General features: G+C 37.9%; 1 protein-coding gene across 1 annotated transcript in view; it reads right to left on the minus strand.

The window, feature by feature from the left end:
• The window catches only part of BABAM2 (BRISC and BRCA1 A complex member 2), a 176354-nt gene that overhangs the window by 1938 nt on the left and 160871 nt on the right, over positions 1-13545 (minus strand). The window lies entirely within an intron of this gene.

Genomic DNA, 13545 nt, shown 5'->3' on the forward strand with positions numbered 1-13545 from the left:
CATTGATGAACCATTCAATGCAAAGCTCCAGAGATAAACTGTATGGATGGACTGGAAAATACCCCTTTGAATGGCTGTAAAAGCGAGAAACACTTAGATGAACCACAAGCGTGGCTATGGCACTGCCTGCAGCATTTTATAACTGGGACGTTTTGATGCAGTTGATGTTCACCATGTTGCTGGGATAAAAAGTTGGGTTTTTTTCCCTGCTATGTTGAAGAAAGCTTCACATATGGCACCAAAAGCCCAAAGACAGGCAAGTCAACGGAGCAGGAAAATCGTGACGAGAAGTCAGATATACGTGCAGGAGATAAGCTCTTTATCTGTCTCCTTACAGAAACCTTGACGCAATACAGAGTCCCTGTCGATGGAAGTAGTTCACACAAGATGTAGTGAATAAATACTAGCACTTTGAATGAACTGTAATTCCTTTTCTTAGACTCTTAAGTCAGAACATTATTCTATAAATTAAGATGTGCTTTGTATATTTTGGATCTTAGTCTACCTTCTTTACAAAGAATCGAGTGACTCATAAATCTGTAAAATGAGCTTAACCTAAGTATCCAAAATTGAGTTTGAACTGTACCTTTGAGTTTATTGCACTGAAATACTCAACCATGTACTAAACATATTTTATGTGTCCCAACGATATCCTTTATTTGTGAGTTACATTAGAAGCTGCTTCATCATTCTGACTACTACTTTCTGCACCGAACTTTCACTTTCTCTACTTTTTTTTCTTTTAAAACATTTTGTTTTCTGTTTGTATCACTGGTCTTTATAAATTTCTATGCAACGAGAACCGCCTCCTGTTCTCCCCACCAAAAAAAAAGGAAATACGAAGTGAAAACAGCTGCAATTATGTTCATTATGTTACTGATCTCTCTGCTGGTATACCTCCTGAAGCAAACATATGCTGATCATCTTCACAATCATGACACGTATTTCATAATTCATGTAGAAGTTTTGGCAATCACTGAACACCAATCATACCTCCTCACATCTAAAAACATTGCAAGATCACAAAAGAGAATATTCCCCTCTCTTTGTGAAGTTGTGCCTGGCAAATTAATTAACAGACAGCTCCAGTAAACACACACGAGATGCCGACCAAAGGTTAACAGAGCAATAGAAAGTAAAAGCATTTCTGGACTGAGGAGCTGAGCCCAGAAATGGAAAAGAAAAGCAGCAAAACCAGCACACACATTTTATAGCATACACAGATTGTGCTGTGTATTTACAGAACACACTCCGATCTATTGAATCAAAGTTCAGAAAGCAGCCCTCATAATTATGCCCACAAAAGTGATGGTTCATCCTGGAACACACGCATACATAAATCACCTGAGAAGGTATGCCTGTCGTCTGAGCTGAACAGCTGAATGCCATTTCTGCATTTGTGTGTTTACAGCATACATTTGAAATTGTAGCCTATATATGTTCCGGTCAGCTCTATGTCATTTTGCTAGCTCAAGGAATATCACCTGCACATTGTCAATGCTAGGATCTATCATCCTTTTATTTCTCCTTGCATTATCTGTCCTAACACTTAATTACTTTTCCTCTCCTTACTTAAGTAGCTTCTTCCTTCCCCTTTGACAGTGTCTCTGCAGACTCTTCTTCCATGCACATGCTCCTCTTACTGACTTGATAAATGTTACCTAAAACTCCCCTCTTCCCAAACTGTAAAAATTCTTAATCATTAAATGGGATATAAGCAGAAGTATTTTCCTACATTTTCTTTTCTGAAACACCTCCTTTATAGCATTTCTGTGCTTTGTATTAAAACCACACTTACTGCATTATATTTCACTGACTTTTCTGTTAGGTAAATTCCAGAACTAATGCTTCTGATACCACATACACCCTCCCACACCATCTTTATCTACACCAGCATCCTTTCTTTTCACTGATTCCTGCAATAGAGCTTGTATCCTTTGCCGCAAAACTAAGTCTAACACCTCCCTACATTCTGATCAGATGTACTATTTCAAAGAGGATGTTATTTCACTGGTAGTTCATATGAACCTCTTGGAGATGTTCCATACGCTACAAAAATTCCATTAGTACTTCATAATTTGTAAATGTCTGCTTTTTTCTTTCCTTACTTTAAAGTAGATGCTTAAGTTTGCCCTTATCATTTGTGGTCTTGTCCAGACAGAAGCAAATGTAGTACCAAATGTTTACCCAGGATACGTTCCTTCATTTCTGTCCCTCTCCCACACACTCTAGGTATCTGAGATTGAAAAAATTTTGGAAAAATCATTTGGATCATTACAGTTCATCACAAACACACACACGAAAAATAAATTACCCTCCGCCCCCAAACCAAACCAAAAAAGACACTGCAAAGAGATCCAAAAGCACAACACACTTGATAGGATTGTATCAGCTCCAGCACTTTTAATAGACTGAGTAGGAAAGATGGGGAAGTATGAGAAGGGAGGTTAAACTGCTTCAATATTAATGAACACTTCATATAGGGAGGGAATGGCAAGTGTTAGTGTATAAAAGTAACAAGACTTATTTTTGGTATATATGAAGGAGTAGAACAGGCAGCAAAGACATTACTCATTATTAGAGCTTGTTGGAATTTCTTTTTTTTAAAACCACATGACTTTTTCAATGGAAAATTACATTTTTGCCCAGTTGTGTGCATTGCTGTGGAAATGCTACTGAGTTTTCAAATCAGGAAAAGAAGGAAAAGAATGAGATGCTTTGGGTTGGGTTGATCTGAGATGTTCTGGTTTGTGGAACTGAGCCTGAACAATCAGTTTGATATTAACCTGCTTATTTGCAGTCCAGCATCTCATAGATGGTGTATCTAGTCACACAAACAAGGCCCTGGTACATCACAGGAGTTGTAAGTATAAACATAATAGCAGAACTAGTCTCTTCAAAGAACCCAGTCCACGAAGAATGATGGGATAAATCATTAAAATTTCTGCTTCCAGGAGGTACTGTGCTACTGCTAGCAGATGCATTATAATGTCACATTAACCACATTTTTTTTGTCACATTTTCCAAGCAAAATTTTTTGCTGAACTTTTTCTTTTCATCTGAAGTTTGGGACAAAACCATATGTTAAAATATTTGAATTTCCTGTGAAATGGAAATTCTGACAATTTCTTCTACCCCTGCAGAGATTACCAGTAAGGAGGAACAGAACAAGCATCATTTACTGGCCAAGGGAGTAAGTTTCATCTGTCAACCAACTGGCATTGAGGTCAAAGTGTACATGTTTCCACACAAATAGGACCATGACATGGACATATTATGTCACAATGGATTACATGAAATAACTTTAAAAGAAATATAAAATTTTCTGAAGGACAATACTCTGCTACAGACTGGATGGTAAGGGCCTCTTTCACATGGAATACTATTCCTTTTAGAAAGGTTTTAAATTGATAGAAACTCTCATACTCCGGCATCCTGAGCATACAGGCACAGAGAAACCACGAATGTAAACATGAACTTTGGAAAAAGATTAATTTCTCATACCCCATTCACATAAACCTATTTACACAAATTTACACCCTTAATAACTTTGATCTGGGCTACACCACAGGAATTCACATAAAAATCTCTCATTTTTTTGTTTCAGACACTTTGACACATGATACTTTCAAGTATCTCAGAAGTGTTTTGAAATTATTATAGTCACTAGATATGCTTTTCATCTCTAGAGAACTGTTACTAAAAAAAATCAGTAATTTGGGTACCTGTTGAATTACACTGAAGATGCAGAAAGTTAACCTGATCTATAGCTTCTCTAGGCTGTGTCATATGGCAGAAACCAGTTTTTGACGAATGCTTTTTCTCCTTTCTGGGAAACACATGAGTTCCTTCTTTCTCCTGTTTTACTCTACCATGTTCTTGCTGGGTCTGTGTCACACTGACCTTATACCAAGCTCAGAAGAACCGCATGAAATGCTCCTTTAAGTACAGAGACACTGGTTTGTACAAACTCTACATATATTCTTTACATGAGTGTTGAGTACAATGGCTCGGCATCCCTCTCACAATGGTTTAGATCTTAGCTTAAACAGTGTTTAAAGATTTGCTTTCTTTTCAGCTTAGAGTGGGTGCCAATCTTCATGTGCATACAGGCACATGTCTAACTCTTTCTTGAGTGTCACTGCAAGAATCTATTGTTTTTTATCTGTTTGTTTTTGTTCCCTCAAATGGTCATTTTCCAAGTTCAAGGTAGCAAGTTATGAGGTTTCTATGGAAAATTTTCTTCAGCACTCCAGAAAACAACACATTTCACTGTAGTTAACCACTGTATACACTTGATACAGTACATTGAATTTCAGGTGCTACGCTCAAGGACATCTGCTGAGAGTAAAGCACTTATCTTTCCTTCATCTTATTATCCCGTGGAAAGAAAGTCTTGCTATTGCAAATGGCAAGTATCTAAAGGAAGGTAGAATTGGATCACTCGTTGTTTACGTGTTTTCTAGTGATATAAAACACTGACTGTGGTACAAGGTCTCCAGAAGCCCATACATGTCTAAATCCTAGGCTGTGGGTTTGCAGTGCTTAAAACATACTTGACTCAGAATTCACATGCTTCTGTGAAATTTAATTCTAATTGTAATGCTTTTTCCAGTATAACTTAGTGCTGGATTTTTAAAATTTAGTTGGTAGAAAATTTGCATCGACCATTTGATAATACCTTTTGCCTTCAGATTCCTATGCTGAAAATCTGCAAAGATTTTAAATTATGTAGCTGCAATCTCCCATCAAACAACACTTCACATATATTTATGGTGAAAGCATTCTAAAACTGTAAGGCATTTGTTTTCAACTATTGCTTTTGCTTGACTGGTACTACAGCCAACTATACAATGGTGGTGTAGTTACCACTCATCGTGTAATTAAGTTAGATTTGTCTAGGTGTTTCTATTTCTTTTAAAATCTTCATGTGGGAAACTTGGAGCAGAACATAGAGATTCAAATTCCGTGAGGAAAAAAGCATACAAAATGCTGTACCAATGAGATTTCTGCTTTTTGTGTCTGGGACAAGGAGATTCATCATGGGGTGATGAATCATCTTCCTAAGTCATTCACAAAACAGATTCCTCTTAAGCTCCTCAGTTCAAGAGTGCCAAGTGTTTCAGCACACTGATCTCACATTAATCCATGCTAGCCCTATTTGCACTCATATGTTTTATGTGTTTCAGCTCAAGATGTGGGAGTTTCAAGTGCCTTTTCCATCAAGAGATGACTTGAGGAAAAGGGGATGAAGTAATCCTGATGGTCCACATCAAGTACAGACTTAGCTCTATAGCAACATGTCTACTACCAGCACAGTGTATTCTGTCCTTGCACATTCTTTACTGGCAAATGAAAGCCCTTGAGCCAAAATATCGATCTTTTCACAAAGGCGCATGGGCTGTCATTACCTCTTCTCATCATATCAAGCACACGTATTGTGTTCCTTCTCATCAGAAGACAAGACTCAGGTTATTGTACTTGCATTTTTCCTACTATTAGCTTTGAGAGCAAACTTTATTCTTAAATTCTACCCATTGTTTCAATATTCTAATTCATTCTTGTGAAATGTTTTAGTATCTACTGTGACTATGCTTTAATTCTGAAAATATTAGGCTCTAATTATAGAACAACCTTAGTGTATTCAAAATCACAGTAGCTAGTATATTTGATAAATACATCCCTTTTCTCCTAGTCTGGGCAAGGCACACAGGAAAGTGTGGGGTTCTTTTCCTCAACCTTTTCAAGCTTGGGCAGGCACTCCTGTAGACATGGGGATCTCTGAATAGTTCTACATAACCCTTCCAAGTCTTCTGGAGTAGAGTCTGTAGCTAGGACACCCTTCTCCTCAGCAGTCTTCTCTTGTCTGAATTGTTCAGTAGGTTAACAGTGGCTTTGTTTGAATATTCTGCAAATGCTACTATTTACCCCAGGACTGAGGTGAGGACTGAACTGTACCCCTTTCAGCTGTACAGATACAGCTGAGAATCCCAGGCATTTGCCCCAAATGCTGTCCATTTCTTTTAGAGGAGTTGCAACTGTAGGATTTGCATCATTTTGCATCCCATATTTCTTTCCTTCTGCACCCTAAAGGAACTGCTGCAAGACATCTAAAAGTTTCTTCAAATCCACAGAATCCTGACAGAAAAAAATCCAGTCCAGAGATGACTGATCTTCATAAATTAGCTAGAATAGCAACATTCTCCCCTCTTCCAATTAAATTAGGTGAAAACAGGAACTAAGAAGAGCGTAGGTCAGGGTAAAGCACAGCCTGAGGCTTCTTGAGGTCTTTGACCTATTCCTCCCAGACTAGTATTATTATGCTGACACTCTGCAATAAAATCTTGTTATAGAAATTATTTCAACAGCATAGCCATATTATTATAGAAGAGCTTTTCCAGGCTTTATCAATGTCACCTGATTATTCACCTTTTGAAGTACAAAGTATTTTTGCAGGGAGCACACATACATACGTAGCGTGCCTTTGTATTTTTATGTTCTTGTTGCAACTTGTTTCGACACAATGAAAACTTGTTTTGAAAATACTGAACACCTACAACAACCCCTTTTGGGTGCCAGACAAGAGGATTTGTCCTCCCGTGACTACACAGGCACAGCCAGCTGGTTTGCTTCATGGAACCCCTAATAATTCATCTCCTGTGTAGAAGATACTTACCATAACGCTCCAAACTCTCTAGGATTTGCTGTTTGTTTATAACAGAAGAAAATCAAAGATGCCAACCTTTCTTTTTTTTTCATATAATTGCTTTCTTTTTAAATTCCATTTTTCAGGAGCTATCTAATTCAACATGATTAATACTAATTAACAAAAGGAACTTAAATTAATAAATTGCTACATTAATTCCACTAGTATGTTTGTATTTAGGTCATATTCCATATGAATGCTCATTAAGTCCTTAAGAGGTAGTTATACACTCCTCCTGCATCTCTACGCCTTGCATTTAACGAGGGCTGAACGCAGAAGCATGGAGACCTACTGAAAGCCCATTCTTTTAATAGGCCTCATGCCAACGTTCAAGGCGTAGTCTTTTCCTTGTAAACTCAGACGCGAGATGTTTAAAACTCTTTGCTATTTTTACTACATATAATGCATTAAAAACGTATTTCTACTGGGTGAACCATGTTGTCTATTTATTCACAGGCACTTCCACAGCATTCCTCACCAGGCTAAAATACACGAGCGCTCATGGCAGAGCGGAGTAACCCAGTCTCCTGCTTCGGGATAACTACGGGGTAACAGGAGATTAATTCTATGCTAGACATTTTACGACACCTCTATTAGGAGAAAATGATTGTCAAAACAAATTATCATTCTCTCCAGATCTAAGATATTACGACGGCTGAAGTGACAAATAGTTCTCAGCACTCTAACTTTTGGCTGCACAGCTGGAATCAGGCTGTAGCAGGCAGGCCCACAACATGGCCAGGCGCCAAGTGGCACAGGCTCAGGAGCTAATGAAAATCAGGACTATTATGGCATGCACTAGGCATTTGGGAGGCAGCAGCATTTCTAAACCACTGTTTAAATCCGAACATCACTAAAACTTATCCAAGCACAGCTGCAGAATGATAAAGGTGCCTTCCAGGATTTATTTATCAATTCAAATATACATAACGATACTTGGCACATATTCATGTTTCTAAGCTAAGCTTCTTGATGGTATGCGCTTTGGGATGTGGTTTATAATTTCCTTACTAGGCAGCTTTATCTACATCAAATATTTTGCTTTTATGTGAAACACAATGTCTACACAGTTCTTCATTTTACACATCTCCAAAACTGCCGATGCCAAGCAAACATCTTTAGTGTTTATACAACAGCAAGACAATAGTTCTTAAATTACTGCTACTGTAACTGGCTAAACACACAAATGTACAAAGGAGTCAGTGCACAATGCCATTATGCTGCTAGCAATTTTTTTTCTTCCGGGTGCCAAACAAATTCATCACATAATCTCTTCCTCTTCTAATATTTCTGTCTCTCTACCTCCTTTTGCTGTGACTTACCCACAAGGGGTTTTGAAAACCTTCTATGTCCACTTCCACCTGCCAGTCTACACAAGGCACTGACTGCAGCCAGGCTGATGGACAGGACAGTAAACAAGCATCAACAGAGCTGGAGGTCTGCACTGGGCAGCCATCAAAATAAAGGTTTTTAAGAAATACCATTGCCTTCAGCTCAGTTCATAACATTACATGACAGAAAATTGTCTCCAAAATTACAAACAAAGCAAAGTGTGCTACCAAAACCATAACAGGAAATAGAAGTAGTAGAACTAGTGAAACTAAGTACATATCTGAAGTTTAAACATTAAACTTCACTCACGTCCAAAAGCTTGTTTCTGTATTTTACTAACAATGTCTTTTTCCTCCAGAAGTTCTTGTTAAGAGTTCTTACCATTTCTGATTCAAGTCACACAGAAAGGTACAAGGAATGGTTATATTTAGACATGCTTTTCAATGGTTTGCTGACTGCAGAAATAACAGGTGGCTTTACTCCACATGAAGCAAACAGAAATAAAAATTAAATTTTAATTTGGTTATACACTTGTGTCTCTGTTCAAAAAAATTATGATATCAAATGATTTTATAAATAAAGTCAAAAATCCAACATAGCTCTGCTGTAAAAATTAAGACGACTTTGCTGCCTAACTTTCCATAAAGCAAAATGACTCTTGACAATCTGTTCAAATCACGAAACAACCATAAATATAACAACCTGACTAAAGGCAAAATATAAAGGAAGGGAGTTCTAGGGAACTGCTGCAGAGCCAGGACTGTAGATCATTATGTAGGCTGGCAATTAATATTTATTTTAAAGCAGCAGCATAAGTAGGTTCATCACTTTGCAAAAAATGATAACGTTGGTTCCAAGAATATACATGTTCCCAAACGCATGAACCTTTACTGACAATTACAGATAAAAATCACAGCTACTGGACATAATCAGTGCATATAGACCACAGCCAGTAACTATGCAAGCTACTTTTTTGCATCATCTGGAAATCAAGACTCTGGGATTTATTCTCTCACAGGTTTCTGATATAGATAGAAGGGAATTTACAAAGGTGTATTCCGCAGAAATATCCCACAGACACAGGGGCTCTCAGTGTCCCAAAGCATACAGAGCAAAATGAACCTCTCGTTTTGAAACAGTTTTATCAATGCCTTCTGCATGCCAGTACAAGAGATAAACACTTCACTTCCTTCACCTTCTCCACAATGTACATAAATAGACTTGCTTCAGTCAGATGAAGGCTTGTGGTCTTAGATTACAGCAAATTTTGCTTCTGCTTTCTTAACTTCCATTTTCCCCTGGGGATTACTCAGTGCTTGGGTAGCGGGTGCCCGCAAAGGGGGCACTGGAATATCTCTGTCACAGCACGGTCACTCCACTTCCTTACCAGTGGATCATGAGAATAATATTCCAAGGCCATCATGGAAAAATTCAATCTTCATACAGTCTTTTTAAATACGGTGCTAATTCACAGGAAATTTCCAGTCCTGTGAGCTACAGTGTGACAAGCCTGCTCTATTTTTCCTATTTGCTGAAGTGCCATAGCCATATTTTTCCACTCCAGGTAAAGGTTAACTTCTTAAAGAGATACTGTTTATTCAAGTCACCTATTATTTCCTCCTATCTCGGCTACATATCTGCACACTGAACTCTACTGTTGAAGAGCAATTATTTAGCAAATTATTTCGTAGATTTGAAGGAGAGAGAGAGAGTGCCAGACAAGATGCAACTAGGAACCTCTTGTAGGTATGAAAGACAGGCTGAAGAATGTGATAAAAAAAGGAGGGGGAAAAGTAGGGACGATATAAGAAGTAGAAGAAAGCAGAAAAGACTGGGCAAAAACACATTCAGGAGTGCGGCTTGTAAGCAAAGACAAGTGCAGAGATTCAAGAGGAGAGGAGATCACAGAAGTAATAATAGAATTTGATGAACTTTAAAAGATTATTGAATCCCTTAACTGTACTTCAGAGGCAGAAATGAAGGGTTACACCACAGATGCATCCATAATGAGTTTGACAACCAGCATCCCTGAAAACAAAGTTTGCTTGCAGGTGAAAGTACTGATTTCATCATGCCATCCGCTTTGCTTTGCCAGATTGCTTATCAACCAGGGCCGAAGGCAACATACCAAAACATAAAAGAAACCTCCTTGGATATTCATTAGGACAAACCAGTCAGAAGGAAAGGGATGAGATGCCATACCTCTGTGATTATATAAAACATATTAAAGAAGTTACTTCTCTTTGCTATTTAAAAGATGTATGTTTGCTACTAGAAATAAGAGGAAATTCTCAAATGGTCAGAGACCTCTCCAAATGGGGAAAAAAAGACAGGAATGAACTCTTAAAACTGATATGTAAAAGCAGGGTAACGCAGATCAAAAATGAATTTGAGAAACAAATTAGCTGTGGCCCTCCAAATAAAAACTTGTCAAACAGTACAAAAGCTGGTCAAAAAGCGAAAAGAACGCTCAGAAAAAATAAAGTCATGAAGAATAAATGAAATGATTTTTGCACCCGAGTTCACTGCAGACGTGCTTAAAGAGGCTGCCATACCAGCACCCTTCTTTACAAGGGATGTACCGAAAGATCTGATTCACGCAGAAATGCAGCCAAAAAGGTAGCAAACAAATCAACAAAACACACGCAAACAAATCACCAGGCCCAGATGATATTCACACCCCATAGTTCCAGAGAAACTCAAGTGTGAAAAAGTTAAACTCTTAAATAGCTTGTAACCTCCTGCTTAAAACAGCTTGGTACCAGATAAGTGTGATGTCAATTAAAAAAAAGTCTGGGAGAATAGAGGGAACTGTGGATGAGTAAGTCTCATGTCTGTACCTTACAAATTGGTAGAGACTGTTATAAGAAACCATAAATTTATAAAAAGCCCCAAATTAGTGGACTTGAGTAAATACGATATACTGGGTAGGAGTCAAACTCATGCTTCATAAACCTCTTATTTTCTTAAGGTACCAAAACCATGTGGACAAGAAAGATTCAAGTGACATACACTGCTTGACCTTCCTATGGGCATTTGGGAAGTTTTTTCAAAGGCTTTTAAAAGGCTGAATTAACGCAACAGGAGAAAAGATCCATGAGTGGGTAAATAGCAGGTCAAGATAAGAAAAAAAAGATAGGAATGAATGATGAGTACTATTAGGATGAAGTCACCTGACAACTGCACAGAAATGGGTGTTTTGACCTGTGTTGTTGAACATATTCCTACCTGATTTGCAAAAGTGAGCAAAAGAAGATGGCAAAGTTTGCTAATGATAACAATTTAGTCATGGAAGGAAAAATGAGGCACAATTATGAGAAACTGCAGCTGGCTCTTACAGAACTGGGAGACAGGGAGATAACATACCAGGTTAAAAGTCAATATTGACAAACAGGAGAGAGAGATATGTGAGGAAAAAGACTTAATTTTACATACACAAAAAACACAGGCTTTGAAAAACAGATAGTAAGGAGATCTTGGTGCTAAAATGACAGTGTAACCTTCAGTTGTACGCAGAAAACCAAATCAGACGTTATTAGAACTGGAATAAAGACTAAACCAGACAATATCACTACGTCACCATATAAATGTATGGTGAATGTATCATGAGTAACATGCAGTTCCCTGTCTCAGAAAGAATACAACAGAAACAATAAAGGGATGAAGAAGCAGGACAAGGTAGATCAGAAACATGGAAAGGTTCTGTAGAACGAAGGAGCGAGCAGAGCAGGAGAAGAGGTGACAGAAAAGACGTGAAGAGGTTCATAAAATCGTAAAGGTTATGGAGGGGATCAGCAGGGATTAATTATTTGCTGCCTCTTTTCATACAAGAGCTAGGGGGTAACAACTGGAGGTAGCAGGAGGTAGAAATGCAAAAAGCTGACAAAGCTTGTAGTTCACACCACACGTTATCTGTGCAATCCCTTGCCACAATTTTGTGATGTTATGATGTGGGTCCAAAGAGCAATCAAACAGAAGGAAAGCCAGGTAGGGCTATTGAACAGAAATGTACCAATTCTGGACATGGAAATCTTTGAAGATGGTAGAACACGCCAGGAAATATGACTACATGCTCTGCCATACTCTTCCACAGGCATCGGCTACTGCCTATTGACAGAGACATGATACTGGGCTAAATGAATGCTGAGTTTCACCTAGTATGACTGTTCTTTATGTTTAACAGAGCAATTACAAATATTACGCAAAAGACAATACCATGGAGCTCACCTACTATTTTTACTTAGCTGTTTGTTTTGTTAATTGACCAAGCAACAGTATTTATCCGGGTTATTAAACCTCAGCTCCTTCCAAACCCATGTATTTCTCTCTACCCTTTTCTCTCAAGCAAGGGAGGACTTTTTTTTTTTTGCATCAGTTTCTAACTATAATTGCCTGCTCTAATATAGAACTAGCAGCTTTGATAAATGTATAATGGAGTTCTATAATGAAGCCAAATCAGACAGTTCATCATAGTATTTCTAGAACAACACTTAACCCTGGTTATCTAAGAACCACCTACATTAAATTCTAGCCTTTCATTCCTACAGAGGAGATGTCTTCCAGCAAAGTGCTATTATATTGCACTTCTACCAAGCCAACTCCTCCAATCTCTTCTGTGCATTTCTCTTGTCAATATATGAGAGAATTCTTTTTTACAGAAAGAATATTTACTATATTTCAAAACGCACATATGTACAGTTCACACATATACATAATGTCTGTATAAAAACACAGAAAAAACTAGTTGCCTAACAGATTTTATTTCCCAGGCACTTCCTATACCACCTATACTCCTCATCTTTAAATAGTTGTTTTTCTTTTCCCACAGTCAAAGCTTTAATGAGAAGTGACCAGAAACAAATACCCAGGCCCTTCTGTCTTGGCTGAAATCCACATAATGCATGACAGCACTGAAGATCCCTGGCAGGCACCTGTCAGAAACTAACATACCATAACTTAAGGAGTCAGTCGGCGTAAATTATCCAAGGAGACATTTAAAGAAAAGTACATGAAAAATATGACTCAAGAAGCGCGACTATCATGTGTATGCACTGTACTCTGTGGTGTATGCAGAGGAACAAATGTAAAAATAAAATAATATACTGGGAAAATTCTAATTAAGAGCTGTATCTACTTTGCCTATTATATTTTTACAATCAAAGTAATTTTGTTATTAAGGTTTGCTGCTAAATCAACTGCAGAACATGCTACAAGGACAAATGCAATGATAAGTATTTTTAACAAAACACAATTTTTTCCATTTGCCTTTCTACTTTTCACATATAATTCTGATCAGCTGACACTCCCACAGAAAATAAGAGTTTTGATTTAATGGTCTATAAAATCAAATTAACTTCTTTGTAAGCTTCACATGGCTGGGTCACCACATCTCTTCTTGCTATGGCTGTCACAGCGTATTGGCCCTTTTTGTGTTCTGAAAAAGAGCCCACCAGCAGCAACAAAATGTCAGCCTTACTCGATTTCAGGCAAGGAAGTCACTTTTGTTC

Source organism: Nyctibius grandis, chromosome 1 (assembly GCF_013368605.1).
Source record: "Nyctibius grandis isolate bNycGra1 chromosome 1, bNycGra1.pri, whole genome shotgun sequence".
NCBI classification, from domain to species: domain Eukaryota; kingdom Metazoa; phylum Chordata; class Aves; order Nyctibiiformes; family Nyctibiidae; genus Nyctibius; species Nyctibius grandis.